Below are 17185 nucleotides of genomic sequence, written 5' to 3'. Positions count from 1 at the left end.
GGTGACGTGTTTTGTTTTTCAATTTGGGCTCTCAACTTTTGGTTATCCATTGTAAGCTTAGCTAGTTGTCTTTTCAATGCCGTGATTTCATCATTATTTCTGGATTTCGTCATTACACTTCTTTTCAATTCAGTGCAGGTAATGTTTTTATTATTGGTGAGGCCAGCAATTTTTAAGTTTATATTTTGTTTTAGATTAGGATCTATAGATGACTCCTCTTCATCACCCATGATCGCAATCCTTGCAGGATGCAATCAACCCAACTACCATGTTGTGTTTAAAGAAAGATTTTTTATTTTATTCTTAATTAACACAAAACACGATAAACTACGTTTAATTTTAAGTGTTATTTTACAAAATAAAATATTTGAATTTTTGTTTTTTATATTTTAATTACTCTGACTAAGTCAACCTTCTCCAATCAAAGTTCAAACAGAACTGTTGGCTATATCGCTTATAATCAAATGTGCATCATATTTTGTAAGATTGTGAAAAACTATTGAAATCGTGTTTGAATTTCTGTAATTAATATTGCAGAATTGATGTGCAGCTCCTCTATAATTTCCAGTCAAATGACAATGATCTTTTACTTTTATCTCAGTTTCAGTAATTTCTTTTTCACATATATGACAGGTACTAAGTTAATTGAAATTCTTCTTTTTGTATTTGGGTAAGTTTTTGTATAATAAAAATTGTTTCAACGTTATGAGCAATATTTTTAAGTTCCTTTGCGAACCATTCAGTACATTTTAAACCCCTATAACTAGAACAAAAAGATAGTGTCTCATCATAAGATGTTTAATAATACCCTACACTATGTGCTATATGGTGCGGTATTGTTTAGTATTTTTTGTAATTTTACATACTGACGTAAGTATACATTCAAAGTCTGCATAAATGATAAACGGTACTCGCTCCTTATTTTTCATATTTTTAAATTACCACATCCTTTGAGTTTTTCATAAATTTACCACAAAATATTGCATTCATTTTCAGGAATGGTTAATTTTTTAAAATATTTCTTATTTTATTAAAAAAGATATTTTCACACTACATTAAAAATTTTAATGGATCCTTTATACGTAAATTAATTATAACAAAAGTTTGTATTCGGTTCTTAAAACCGCTATTTATAACTTTACGTTTAATTTAAGATTTATTCCTTTTTATTAATTTTAATTTATTTAATTTTGCTCTTATATCCTTTAGAAAGAGCTATTGCATTAGTAATTTTTAATTTTTCATTTATTTTATTTGAGCCTTTTAACATCCTGTTTAAATTTTTGATATACTTAGAGGACTTTTTCAGATACTTTGCTTTTTTGCTTTTGTATTTCTTAACTTTTAGAAGTAATTTTTCAGTTTTTTCGATTAATAGTTGTACGATCCATTACAAAAAAAACATTATCTTAACACAGACACGATCAACAAAAAACTGATCAATATGTTTAAGTAAACATTATTTTTTAAACTTGTAAAATTAATAAATTATTATTTTTTTTTTATGCTTAATATGACAATTTTCGCGAGAAAAATTTTTTGAAACCAAACAACCCACATAAAATGTGTACCAGTTACCCCATACCTTAACTACTTACCTACTACTACTTATTCATTCAAACACTTCCTTGGGGATGATGTTATGTGTATAATAAGATGAGGTCTTCTTTACAATTTCAAATTGTTGTATGGGGGCCAGTTAAGTGTCCCTCTGATAGAAGTAAATTGCAAAAAATATTGAAGGAACTATAAATGCTCCTTTCAATTATTTTTAAGGTTTTTGGACCCTCGTAACCATGACTTGCCCCAGTGATATCAACACCCTTTCTTGGAAAAGGTATGTATAAGCCCCTTTATCTTCAACAGACTTTTGTAGGAGATTCACGTCTCCTACATTTTGATGACAAAAGAGGGTCGTAATATTTCAAAGCCTCGTCACTAAATAGTCTTCTTATAAAGGTCGACTTTCCCGACCCTATATTCCCTTCTACGATGATCGTAAAAGGCTCGTTGACTGAAAAAAAAAGAAAATTAAAAAATATATATTTATTAAAAGTATACTTACTATAGATAATTAACTATAATAATTAACCACAGAAATTTGATAGCACAAGAACACGATCGCAAAAATATTATAGTATAAGAACACAACACACTGACGTCACTTCCTGCCGCAGAAAAAGCATATCTAAGATTATACTTGAGAATACTTATTTAATTCTGATTTTATTTTATAATTTGTTTCGTATTTATGTATTTTAATGCTAATTATTAAAAATTTAATTGCAAAATAATAATCATAAGCATACTTTAAAGTTCGTTACCTTTTTAAAACTTACTAAGCAATTTTGTATGAAAATTACTTAGTCTGCTTAGACATCATACTATATGAGAAAATTACGTAGTATGTATAAACATTGCATTACTCATGGTACATCAAATGTTTTATTATGTTTACACTTTTTTTGTTAAGGAATTTCTTTTAGGTAATGCACATACATTACACAACTAATGGCTGTTAATATATTGAAATATAATACCATCTTAATAGATGAGTGTTCTAACTTGAACTGGTTTATTATTAATATTCCAAAATACTTATTCTAATTGTACCTAATACAAATGATATAAATATATGTTTATATGTAAATATGTAATTATTGTACCTACATGGGTAGTATAAAGTATTTTAACATATTATCATAACAGGCTATAAATCATAACTAGAAAAAAAAATTATGCACACGTAGATGTAAAAACAATTTTAAAAAAACAAACCCAATCCAGAACCAATAAACCAGAACATGAAGCATTGAAATAGAGTGCACCACACTGCACATGCCTTTGCCGACAGGGTGAATCACCACTGCCCCGAGCCTTACAGTTCTATTAGTCTCAGATGTTATTGGGATTCCCAAACTGTACTCGAATATCCCTAAATTGTAGAAAGTTCTATCTTTCTAAACCAAAATCGACTAGAAAATGAGTAGTTATAATTAGATTGAAATTGGAGGCTCTATCTAGTTAAAAAAAAGTAACTAGATTTTAGGAAAACTTCCTTACTAGAGCTTCAAGTCATATTCTTCTTATCTTAACTAGATCGCAACTAGCGCTTTACTCAGCACTCTATTCAGCTCGAATTTATGCCTCTTGAAACGAAGATTCGAATGCAAGAATGCTAGGTATGGTTAGCTAGAACAGCTGGATTTTATTTAGGCATGTCTAGCACTTTTACTATAGCTGGAAAATAACATTATTTACTATTTTAAAATATTTTTTAGTACACATAAATTTGAATTTTTATTCAAATATTTATTTTTGAACATTTCAAATATTTATCTTTTGTAAGGTCAATTATTACAAGCTGAAAAAACTTTTTTCTTTAAATATTTTTCATAATTAATTTGAAATAGTCAGTGTATATCAAAATGGCTTTTAAAGGCCAATGTGTATAAAATAGAAGATGATTCAATTTCACTTGACAATATATAATACTGGCCTATATCTCCTTTCATTTCTTCAACAGTTCAATCTACATCCAAATTATATATATGGATGTAGATTTGAGTGATTTCCAGCTGGTTCTTTAAAGCATAATCAATCAGTGCATTGCTCATTGTGCAATTTCGGTTTTGATATGTGCAACCATCACTGTATATAACCAATGGAACAGTTTTAGAAACTTTCTCGTTGATATAATCTATTAAACAAGATGCAAAGTTCACCTTCATGCCACCAATAACACATTGCGTCATGTGTAGCTAGGTTATAAATTGTGAAGTTGTGACAACACAATTTAGTTTTGTAATACATTGCACTGGCTTGAATTTTAGGACAAACTTTAACACTTTGCATGTCCATTGTTAAGGCCGTTAAGATTTATCTTTTTCCTTCTCTTTTCTTGCGGCTTCTTTCTTTGTTATGTGTTGGTCATATTCTTCTTTTGAAATATTATTAGTTTCGTTACTGCAACAGATGTCACACTTATCTTTTTTAGGAACGAATATAGAAAAGTTTAGATTATCAAATTTGTTATAAAAGAAAGTCTTGGAAACTGGTCTTACGCGATTATAATTGCACTTAGATTTATACAGTTCAAACAAATGGTTTTTATTTTTGAAAATTGGTTCGAGATAATTTTTTTTGGTTGTACTCCGGCAGTAATGTGATGGAAGTTTTGGTATAGTTTCGAAAAATTCAGTAAGATGGTTTTGTTGTGTGGTTCCTGTTGACAAATCTTTTATTGCAGTGGATTCCAATTTTCCTCTTTGAGACTTTTTTTTGCTATTTTGAATTAAAGGTATTCCCGATTGAATAACGTTTGTATTTATCCACCGGTAAATCATTTTTTCTTTTACACCAAGGGTATGTAGAAACATGTATTTACACACCTGCATTCTTTTATTATTTAATTTTAGATAATATGATAGGGTATCTGTTCTTCTTGAGTTTTCAACATTGCTTTTTTGCTCTTTCGTTTCTTTTTTATCAATTAAGGAACAAACAAACACTCTTTTTGAATCCCAATCCATTTGTTCCCAAAAATTTTCAAACATTTCTTGTCTCAATTCGTCAGTAAAAAGTGAACAATTTCGTTTGGCTGATTTTTCGCAGAATTTCGAATTACATCTAGGACCTATTTTCCTTTCACTTCTCGGTACATTACTAGTTACTTTCCCACTTTTCAAGTCTTTACTATATCCGAGATAACTTTTCCCACGCATTCTTTTCATTTTCCTAATGTTTTCGGCGTAAAATTTTACTATTATCAGAACGGCTTCCGGCATTTGTATCAAGATCATTTTCTGCAATATCTACATTATCACAAACTGCGTCCAACAGCAAGTCATTTTCTACATTGTTAATTTCTATAATATCGCTCTCGTTTCTTTCATTATTATTAAGATCAATTGCATTTTCTAATTCCGTGTCTGGTTTGTATATTAACAAATTTTCAATGACAATTACATTTTCGTTCATTTGTTTTGAATCCTCTACACATAATATAATAGGATGTTCATCAGGAGCTATATTATAATGTGCATCATTAACGGTTACAGCTTTTAAAATATCTTCTGTTGAAAATTGGCTGTCCTGACTTTCCATATTTTATTCTAAAACACGACAAGATTTTGAAACAAAACGTATCTTATATTAGAATAAAAACACTCAAATTCAATATGCAAAAGTTTTAACTGTCTTATAATAATTTTACTCTAAATTTAACATACAATTGAACTATGATATTGTTGGAATTTATTATTAATTATAAAAGAAACAAAATACTTACTTGGACGGTACCCAAATTTTAAAAATGCAAACCACTTTTAACGTGTTACTAATTAAACTTCATGAAATATAAACGTCAAACAATAATGAGTTACGTCCTATTCGAAGATAAAAATGGGAAAGAAATATACGACGTATTCGAAAAATCTATTTTTCTCTTTTTTTTCATACAAAATGTATGAAATTTTGAATCAAATTAGATGTATTTTAACCTACTTTGTTTGAAAAACCCATAAAAAATTTTTTTGAAATTTCGACTTACGTCCTGTTAGATGAAGCCGATGAAGTGCAACTTTAAACAATTCAGTTTTATGATTTTAGTTTGATTTTAATTTTCGACAAAATAGGTTAATCTACGTCCACGACTTAACTGAGAGTGGTTTTTGTTTTATGTTGATTATACGTAAGATTATATCATATGATAAGAAAATACTTGGTAAATAGCATTGCCATGTAGACTTAATATGTGGTGATAATTTTTTAAATTTAATCCCACATGTAACATATACATATATCTTTTTTGCTTTCGTTAGAAAATTGGAAACTAAATTGAAAATAAACTTACCTTTTTATAACTTTTTAAAAAATTGAAATAATTTATTGGCATCCATTACATATCAAGAACAAATTCATTATTTTCCCGATTTATTTTAATTATTATTTTATTATATTTTTCATAATACGAGGGTCACTATTTATATTTCGGGTCTAGCAATAAAAAACAAACATTTATCATTGGAAATGGTTTTATTGTTTTTCAAAATATTCCCCATGAAGATCAATACACTTTTGCATGCGCTGAAACCAATTTTCGTAGCACTTTTTCCACTCCGATTGAGACACCTCCAAAACATGGTTTTTGAGCGCATCGACTGCTTCTTCAGGTGTTGAAAATCGTTGTCCACGCATTTTTTTTTTGATGTGAGGGAATAAGAAGAAGTCATTGGGTGCTAAATCAGGACTGTACGGCGGATGACCCATCAATTCGACATTTTGAGTGCTCAAATAGTCCATTGTTTCAGCTGATTTGTGAGAATCAGCTTTTGTGCAATCGTCAAATTTTTTGGGATCCATCGACAACACACCTTTTTCACGGCAAGATGTTCATGCAATATCTTATGTACGCTGGTGGAACTAATGCCCAAGGATGCCTCAATCTCACAGTATGTCACATGCCGGTCCATCATTATCATTTCGCGCACAGCATCGATGGTTTCCGGCAAAACGACCGAAATTGGCCGACCTTCACGAAATTCATCCTGGAGCGAACGGCGTCCGAAACCAAACTCTTGGTACCAGCGATTTACAGTGGTTTTTGATGGTGCTTCATCACCAAAAGTCGAAACAAGTTGATCGAGACACTCTTGTCTCGATAATCCGCGCCGAAAATCGTAAAAAATCATCGCACGAAAATTTTCACGGGACAATTCCATTTTTTGACCGAGATGAATTTTTCAAGTCACTGTAAACAAAACAATTCGCGCTCGAATGACAAAAGTTGTCCTAAAAAATGTCAAACTTTCCAATGGAAGTGTCAGATTGCACCTGGCAGCACCAGTATTGCCAGGACCCGAAATATATGACCTACGAAAATAGTGACCTACGTATCTTTGTCAACATGCTAGAATAATTTTTTTCACAACACATATTTTTTTTTTCACAAAAATGTTTTTAAGTGCAACGTTAACCAAATGATAATATTATTACGACTGATCAATTATGAGAAATTTTATTGGAAAAACGCAAAATATTTTCTGTAACTGTAACATGAAATTTTCTCCTTTTGAGAACTTTGAGAGAATTAGAAGAGAACACAACTAGAATTCAACAAAAACAAAAATGGACAGCGCTATTTTTTCAATTTGTATTTGTTTATATTAAAAATTCTGCTGGAGTTCTAGTTAAATTCTAGTAAATCTAAATTCTAGTTGAATTGTGGTTAACCTAAATTTCTTGAATTTGCATGTTTTCAACTAGAACCTCTGGTATTATGTATATGTGTTAAAAAAATGTAACTAGATTTTCAGCTTTTTCGTACTTTTTTTTTTCATAATCTAGGTACAACAAGTGAAACACTAGCTAACGTAAAAAAATCCTAATGAAAAAAGCATAACTAGATTTAACACCGCATTCTAGTCGAATTTGGGTAAGGGAGTATCTTGCTATTTCCTGTTGCCAGCTTTTGCTTAATTCATGTAAGACCGCTTTTAACTTCTGCTGAAATATATGTTTGTTCCTGTTGCCACATATCGGTGTTAGGTATTGAAGTTCTGATTTTTATGGTTTTATTAATATGCTCAATATTTTTCCTATACACATAATGTAATTAACATAAATTAAATTTATTTTAAATAAAATTTTGAAATTATTTTTTAAATGGAATTGAAATGTATTTGGCATTAAAACACAACTTTTAATTGAAAAATTCAAAGCTTCAATTTGAATATGTTAAAAATGAAAGTATTTCAATTTTAGATTAACATTAGATATATAAAAATTATCGATAGGGCGAAATGTGTGAATTCTAATTTGATTCGCTCTAATTAGTTATCGATCCTCTTAATACTATTGTTAATTATAACTAATTAATATTATCGTGAATATACATTATGACGATTCAATATTGGTAATTGGTTATTCATTTTTCTCTCTTAACGTTTACATTTTACAGAAAAAGGGTGAAAAGGTTGGGATTTTTCTTGGTTCAATGTCTGCGATTATAAGAATTAACCAAATTGATTAAGTTTAATTTCCTATTTAATTGTTAATTTTTGAGTAGTAAAGAGATTATATATTAATGATAACAATATGAGCAATAATAATTATTATTATGGTAAAAAATAATTATTAGAAAAATATATTTTACTTTATTATTTAAATTTTGAAATAATACAATTTCTCCAACATCATAGAATTACTCTGACATTGTAATTGTATTTGTAATGTTACAAAAACAATGTTTTATAATTTTAAATGTAAACTGAAAAAAATTATGACATTGTATTATATGAATGCAATTCACCTGTGTGCAACAATGACGTTGTTATGTCAAAAATCGTTTGATTTAACATATCGTTGACATAATACAATGTCATTGAATTTATTTTTGAGACAATTTCGATGTCATTGTTACTTTTATATTTAATATTCGTTGAAATATCAAATGTAATTGCAAAAATTTAGATCTAATATTGAATGACAACTAAAATTCTTGATGATTCATAATTTTTCTTTATTATTTTATTCAAAATTTTTATATGAATTTTAATGTTTAACAAATAAATCTTATTGATAACATTTTATCTTACTTGATAAATACTATCAATTAAAGATTAAAAAAAATATCTAAATCAATATATACATTTACATATTATATAAAGCTAAGTTTTAAAAGTCAAGTTTATACTCGTATTATTGCAATGTTATTAATGTTAATTATACAAAAATATTTTGATATTCATATATATATATGTTATGTATATAATATGAACGTATAACATTTTATGAATGAATTTGTACAAAAATTATCTTGACGCCATATGTTATACTGTGTTATCACATGTATAGAAATTTTTTATTGTCAATACTTGTTACATAATATTATTTTTATGTCTAAATAATTTCAACTATAATAATTATTGTATAATAAGAACTTAAGAGGTAGATTACACATTTTGTTATAAATATTAATTATATTTATAAATGTACATATTAAGACAAAAATTTTCCAAAATTTGATAAAATTTAAATAAGAATATAATTAAAAAAAAAATATAACATTAAAAATTACTTTAAATTTAAATTACTTATTAATTTACTGTTTAAATGGAGATTTTCGATAGTTGATTTTTAACTTATTGATGTTATACAAATCAAAATCTGTAAAAATGGTACAGTTTTTTTAATAATTTTTTTTTTATAAAAATGAGACATTCTGAAAATTACAGCGGTGCTTAAAGTTTTGAAATATTGTTAAAAGCTTTTTTTTTTTTTTTGGAATCCTGTGCAAAAAATAATGTAACTTTAAAACAAAACAAATCATTTTTGAAAAAATTTAAAATTGTCAAATATTGTGAATACTTTACATGCAAGTGACATTCATTTAATTTTTGCAGATTCTGTAATTATGCAAAAAATTTAAAGTATTTAAATTAGAATTTTAAGTGCACTGCCTGAACTGTTGTTAATCTTCAATATTATGCTATTTACATTAAATTTTTTATAATTTTGATAAATATATATTTATATATAATAAAAATGTAAAAAAAAAAATAAAAATAAAATTCTTTTTGAATAAGGATCTTAATGTCAAAAATTTTAAGCTTTTAAAATTGAGAAGCACAAATACCATTCCATTCACAATACTTTTAAAGCAGAACTTATATGAAATGTTCTAAAAAGAATATATTTATATTTTTTTTTATATTAATGAAAAAATTAATAATTAATTTCGAAAATTTTCTCATTCAGATCCTTACTTCATTTAAATGTTTTTATTGTATTAACTTATTAATTGTTAAATTACAAAAATTTTTTGATGAAAATATTATTACAATTGTCAAATAAAATAATTAAAAAATAAATACAAATTTTAAAAAAATATATTAAAAATATATTAATATTGAAAATATAAGAAAATGTAAAAAAAAAAAGAAAAAAAAAATGGTGGAATGACAATTATTTAATATTAATTAACTATTGTGAATTATTGATGACAACTTAACATATAGAAGCGCTTTTTAGCTAAAATTTTCTCAATCATTTTATTGAATTGATAAAGAGAAATTTAAAATATTTGAAATTTTAATGAGAGAAAAAATAACTGTGATAAGAATTGTGTGTCAAAAAAAAATATGATATTAAAATTGTGTCATTTATTAAAAATGATTTACAAAATAAATCAGAAAAATAAAAATTAAATGAAAATAATATTTTATAAATTTATATAAAATTCAAGTGTAAACAAGAATTATTAATTAAAAATAATAACAAAAAAAAAATAAGAATTGAGAAATATCCTTAAAAAAATAAGAGAAATATTTTTCTTTTTATAAAATAATTTCATAAATAAAAAAACATATTCAGATCTAATTAAAAAATTAAAGAAATACTGATATTTTACAAAAACCAAATTTAGAAGATGGTTTATTTCATATACTTGAGCTGGGATATTTTGTCACATACAAAAATACGTATACCTTCTAAATAAACAAATTTTTAGAATTCCAGAATCAATTTGGGCCAGGATGACTGAATTGCATAAAAAATTTTTTTTTAAATCTATAATATTAAAAATGTGGGAGCTTTGTCAATATTAAAAATCTATCAAATTATAATTTAAAATTTGAAATTCAATATTGAAATAACAAAATATTATTATTATTAAAATATAATAAAATGTATAAAGTTTTTTTGGTGTATAGGTGACATTCTCAAAGAAGTTTAACAAAAAATATGAAGATATCTAAATATAATGAATTAATACGATATTTTTGGATAAATTGGAAATCATTTGTTACGCCTTGGTTAAAGTTTTATAGAATCCATATCAAATTAAAATTATATAAGAAAAATATTGTTGATTGTAATGACATTGAAATATGTGAAAAAAATTTAATTTTTGAAATTACTTAAAATAATATTTGTTGAATTTGGCGAAAAATATATAGAAAAAAACATGTCGTTTGTAGTTTTTTATAATAATATTAATCTATATATAATTTATCGTATACTCTTATGTGATAGTATATTAAAAATCATCAACAAATTGTTATAAGACTGATAATTTTTTATATGATTGGATTAAGAGAGAGTATCGAAATTATAAGAGTCAAAAACTTGTGAATCGTACAAATTCAACAGTGAACTAAAAGACCCAAAAAAATGTCAAAAATAAAATACGAAAATAGAATTGTCGGAAACAAAGGAAATTAAAACAAATTTTAATTATTTAAAAAATTAAATTTTTAAATTTTAGTAACAACAGTCAAATAACTAAGTGAATTTTGACAATTAAAATTGTTTATTGGTTACATTACTTCTTATATATTTTCATATTATATTTGACGTATGGGCATAAAAGGACAAGAATTAATTATAAAATATGATCATTAAAAATTTAAAAATTTCAATATTTTCTTATTTTTAATAGAAAAACAACATTTTTAAATAAAAATTTTTGAAAGTGATATTAAAAAAGTACAAAAATTCGTTAAAGATTTATATATATATTTATATATATATATATATATATATATATAATATTATAATGAACTTAATTTTAAAATAATCATTTAAAATAAACATGCAAAAAATTTGTATAAAGTGCACTTGAATTTCATAACATAATATAGTTGAGACAACACTAAAATTTCCGAGGATAACACAATATTAAATCAATCGAGTATACCATCAATTCACTCATTTATAAGAAATTTTTGAAAATTAAGTATTACAGAACCACCAAATAAATATAAGAAAATTATTGTAATAGAAAAAAATTTTAAAATTAAATCAATAAAAATAAGAGAATAATTAAAAATAAATAAATTTGCTAATCATTATATAAAAAAATTTTGAATTATATTAATTTTATTAGATTCCGAAATTTATATTCTAAATTGAAATTCTAAAAGTTTTTGTTATTAAAATTATTATAAATAATTTAAATATTAGATTTTATAAATTTATGCAATATGTAGATGAATTCAAAGAAAACAAAAAATGGAAATTATATTATTTTTGAAAAATTAAAAACAAAACAAAAATAGAAAAAATGTAATTTTTAAAAATTTAAAAATTACTGTTGTTATTACTGTTATCATTATACTATTGTCATCATTATAATCATCTCTTTTTTCCAAATTCACGTCACAATAATCATTCAACTCAGTTCAAAAATTGAATGTTAATATATGTTTTTTAATATTTTTCTTTTAGATTAGCTGCATTTAAAATTTCGATAAAATCGTTAAAATTAAAATAAAACATTTTTTATTATTTTAAATATTTTATCTTTTCTTTCTAGTACACTTCATATATTTCCGATTCAATTGATGTGTTTCCTTCTGCTCAGCCTTCACTTATTCCTCTTTGACGAATATTTTCAATTATTTTGTTAATCGATAATATTCGCAAGTTGTTGGCTTTGATGGAGGAAATATAATTGTTTTTGCATATTGAGGTTAATTTTATTTAACTACAGTTTTAAAGAAATTGGGAAGTTAATGATGTGATAATTTTCAACAAACTTTCTAGCTATATCTTTTATTGGGTAATAATATTCTGAAATTGTTTAGTTGTGATTCCACGATTCAATTTGAATAAATATACATAATTTACTTGAGAGACAATTTATTTCTTTTAATGCATTTATTATTCAAAAAATAAATTTATTAAATAATTATTAAACATCAATGAAATATAATTAATTTTTCTTAAAATTATTTTGTTTTTAAAAATAGAATTAAAGAAAAAATCCTTGTCAAAAATAAAACAATAGAAAAATGGAATTTGTGAATTTGATATATGACAATAAATTTGTTTATTTTACATGTATCACAATATATATCACATATATATACATAATGTGTATGTGTATGTAGTACTACACAAATTTATAAATAATTAGTATATCTATACATAAGAAGTATATTTCAAATAATATGATAATGACCTTTTCTCATGTGTATGTTCTACATACATCAAAATTATAAATGTATATGTACGAATATGTATTCGTAGATACAATAATAAGTTTATAGAATAATTCTATTTATAAAAATTAAATTTTATTTATTTATTTTATTATTTTTATTTAAACTTTCCACGTAAACATGGTTAGAGAAACAAAATGAATATTGTAAATATCGCAAAAATTTTGCTAAAATAATTTTTTTATTTTTTGTTTCATAAATTGTAAATATTTGTCTCCCGATTTCTTTTTAATTATTTTGACTTATTATTACGATTTAAAAAATATTAAAAATTTCTTTAAAAATAATTTTAAATTTCGTAAGTATCCATAATATTACGATACTTTTAAAAATATTTTCGTCAATTTAAAAATTTATTTATAAACTATTTATTGTAAAATGTTGAAAATTTGAGAAAATTAGTAGATATAATATGGGGATACTAAATATAATGAATTTTTTATAATGAGAATATATTATAGAAAAAATAAAAACATAATGACGTCACATCAGAATGTATTATAGAAGAAGTAAAGCATAATGACGTCACATTAGAATATATTATAGAAAAAGTAAAAAATATTTTTGGGGTAGGTATAACGGAATTGATCTAGAATTTATAATAACATCACTTAAAAATAAAGCGATATGTAGAGGTGGAGGGGTAGGAGCATGGTCGGCGGCGGGTGCGGCAGTGTGGCGGAGGCGGTGGCGGGGGCGTTGGAGGGGGCTACGGCTAACTGTCCTGAAAAGTTGAGTTGTAGGAGCCGGGGTAGGAGCGGTGTAATTGGTTGTTCAGATGACCAACCACCATTAATAAGGGTTTGACTCTCAGTTTTATTCAATGAAATGTAATTTTTTAAGCATGATGTTATACTTACGTTTCTACTGTAATCAATTTCTTTCCCGTTTAACTCATACCGTATCTCATCGAATAAAAATGCAATAGCATTATTTGTAAGCTTTGTTTTAGTTGTTTCAATACCATTTGTTTTTGTAATAGTACCTTCAATATAAAGTAAGCTGGTAGATGGTAAAATGTTTAAATTTTGATATTGTATTTGTATACGTATGATATCGCTTTTATTAAATGAACTCAAAAATGGTGAAGATGTTCATGTATGTAATGAATAACGAGGCCAAGAATCTTAATTCGAATATTTGATTTTTCCCTAATGCGATATATTTTGGGTAAAATTTGAATTTGTTGGGTAAAATTTGAATTTTGCCTGGATATTTTGAAAGAGCTTTAATAAATAAATGGCAATCGTATCCAGAAAAATTATGGAAAAAGATAGGAAAATAATTAGGAATTCTATATTTTAAATTACAATTAGTATGAGCAGGTCCTTGATATTTTCCGGTTAGATGACAGTGGTCGTCAACTCTTTTATGATCTAAAAATTTTTTAAAAATATGATAATTTTTTTTATCTAATTAAATTCTTAGTTCTAGATTTGTTAATGGTTTCATTGATTTATAATTTTTAATATAATCAGTATATAATTTAGTTGTATCACTTATTATATTACTTACAAATTTATCAATGCAATTCGAAAATATTTATATTTTCATCAAATGAAGACTTAATATTATATGCATATGAACATGGAATATGAATTTGAATATCTTCAGTTGATGATATAGTTGGATTAGGTGAACAACTGCTAATGTCCTGTAATATGCATTCAAAGTCTGCATACACTGCGAGTGGTACATCTTGTTGTCTTTCATATTTTTCAAATTTAATTATTTTTTTTTCTTCATATTTTTCAAATTTAATTATTTGTTTTTCTTCTGAAGGTAAGCCTGTTATAACTTTGTTACACTCTGGTTTATGTGATAGCAGATCCCGTTCATTATGAAAAAATAATAAACAAGTATTACACAAATGAATCATTTATTTATGTTTAGTTAGTTGCGCTCATATTAGTCTAGATATATTTTTAATCCACACGAAATGATATCTATCTCCCCCTGTTATATACAAAAGATTAATATGATGCTATTTTTCTTCTTTTAAAAAATAATATGGTCCAACTATTTGATAAAAACAAGTTTCTTTTTGTGTTTCCATCATTTCATATCCGAATACATTCAAACTGATTGTTGGATTCAATTCCTCGAATTTTTTAATATCTGTAATTTTTAAAGGAAAATTCAGATCACCAAATTGCAGAGTAATATTTTTTAGTACAATTGTACTTGCATCTATGTTCAGAACTCTGTATGTTGAAGGGGTATTTAAATTTGTGTTACCACCATTATAAAATTTGGAAATTATAGCCCATTTAAAGCAATATTCGTCTTGATTCATTACGTTTACGCATGCTTTTTTCTTTTGAATAAATAATGGTAATGGTAAATATGGTGAGCCTCTAAGAGGTTTGTATTGGTTGATGTTTATTTCTAAGTGAATGATTCTTAAGAAAGCCCAACCGCTATCAGTTTCCTGAAATTCTTCAGTTTTCCGTATGATAACATTTTTCATATCATAGGATGCATCTGTTATTTCTGTATCATTATGAATTGCTGTCATTTTCGAATTAAAAAATTTCGTGCTTAATAAGGTCATCTTCTGCATTATCTTCAACATCTTGAGATTTTATGTATTCTGCAAACATATTTAAAACAACTATGTTTTTGAAATGAATGTTGTAATAATTCCATAACTCTGGGTTGAGCTGTGCTTAGATATTCCCCCAGCGTAAGTGTTTCTTCTTTAGCATTTTTCAATATATACATTTCTATACGTTCATTAAACAAACTTTTCATACATTTCCATCCGTTATCAGTTAGCTTTGCTGCATTTTTTTATGTAAAAACGTTCTCACGTGATACAACAAATTTTTATAAGGAATTTTCAATTGACATTCCTCACAAAATTTTGTTGGAGACAACACTTTAAATTATTTTAACACTTTTAAGAAAACTAAAGCTTCTGCTTTTCCAATTATACTAAAGTTTCAGGTTAAGTAAAATATATAAATTACATTTTTACCGATCGCATATGTAATATAATTTCTAAATATAAACAAAATGTGATTATAATAGGGAATCTCCTGATGTTATTTTTCAAGTTTACAGATCTAGCTTACTATAATTTTTTCAATTCTTTCATTCTTTACACAGTTTTGATAAAATTTCAAAACAAAAACCACAACAAAATTTTCTTATCTCTATGATGATGAAAAAAATTTCTTTCATCAGATATGCCAAGGTTACGCTGAAATATGATTTGGTTCCCATTACCCTGGTTTGAAATCGGTGGTACTATAAGTATACACCCATAATACTGAATTCTGCACTTGATGATTTACAAAACAGGCCTTTATGTGTTGTGTACTAATCTTGTAGCCCATCACTACTCTGTTATACTTCGTGGAAAGTTTAATTCTTTATCAACCACTTAAAGCATTCGTTAATTTTTGTTTAATCGTGTATGTTAGAAAAGTTACAAAAGCTTCAAAATAAAGCCATGCAGATCATTTTGTATACGTCGATAAATTTTCTGTTAGTTTGTCTTCAGCGGTTGTATTAACATCAATGTGTTGTAGTTAAAAAAACATGTTGTTGCGTAAAGGGTTAAGATTGTATAATAGTATTCCAAATGATTTAAAGATTGAAAATAGTTTAAACATTTTTTAAAGAAAAATTATTGAATACATAAAATCAAATTTTGGAATTTTATAATTTTTTAAATTTTAATGGAAAATTTTTGTTTTTTTCACAAAAATCTATATTTTAATGTATGTATAGATATGAAGAAATTGTGTTTTCAATGTGTAGTTACATCTACTAAATAAAGAAACTTAAATAAACATCTTGGTGTAATTCCACTGATATTATTTGTTTATGTTTGTATTTATTTATTTTCTTTTTAAATATTTTCATAAATATTTCTTGTCATACTGTAATTCGAAATACTAAAAACTCATTTATTTCAATTACAGTTGGTTAGACCTGTTCCCACATCTATGGACTTTCATCTAGACAGTGCAGAATACTGTCAGGCTCAGCACAAATAAAAAGTAAGTATTGTATTTTATATAAAAATAAAAATATATAAAATAACGAATTCACATTAATTCGTTAATAAAAAAAAAATTACTTCTATTCTAAATTGTAATTCTGTTATATTACAAAATTAAACTGTGTATTATTTTAAATTCGAATGCTATTTATACAAATATATTGCTAAT

General features: G+C 25.4%; 1 protein-coding gene across 1 annotated transcript in view; it reads left to right on the top strand.

The window, feature by feature from the left end:
- The window catches only part of LOC129609449 (uncharacterized), a 48112-nt gene that overhangs the window by 27814 nt on the left and 3113 nt on the right, over positions 1-17185 (top strand). Inside the window, exon 3 of the mRNA XM_055521362.1 lies at positions 16937-17014. The gene's annotated coding sequence lies outside the window, so the exon portion shown is untranslated. The remainder of the gene's footprint in view (positions 1-16936; positions 17015-17185) is intronic.

This window comes from Condylostylus longicornis, unplaced genomic scaffold (genome assembly GCF_029603195.1).
Source record: "Condylostylus longicornis isolate FDR11 unplaced genomic scaffold, ASM2960319v2 ptg000039l, whole genome shotgun sequence".
NCBI lineage: Eukaryota > Metazoa > Arthropoda > Insecta > Diptera > Dolichopodidae > Condylostylus > Condylostylus longicornis.
Note: the sequence above shows the minus strand (reverse complement) of the source record. Positions and strands in the feature narration are given on the sequence as shown.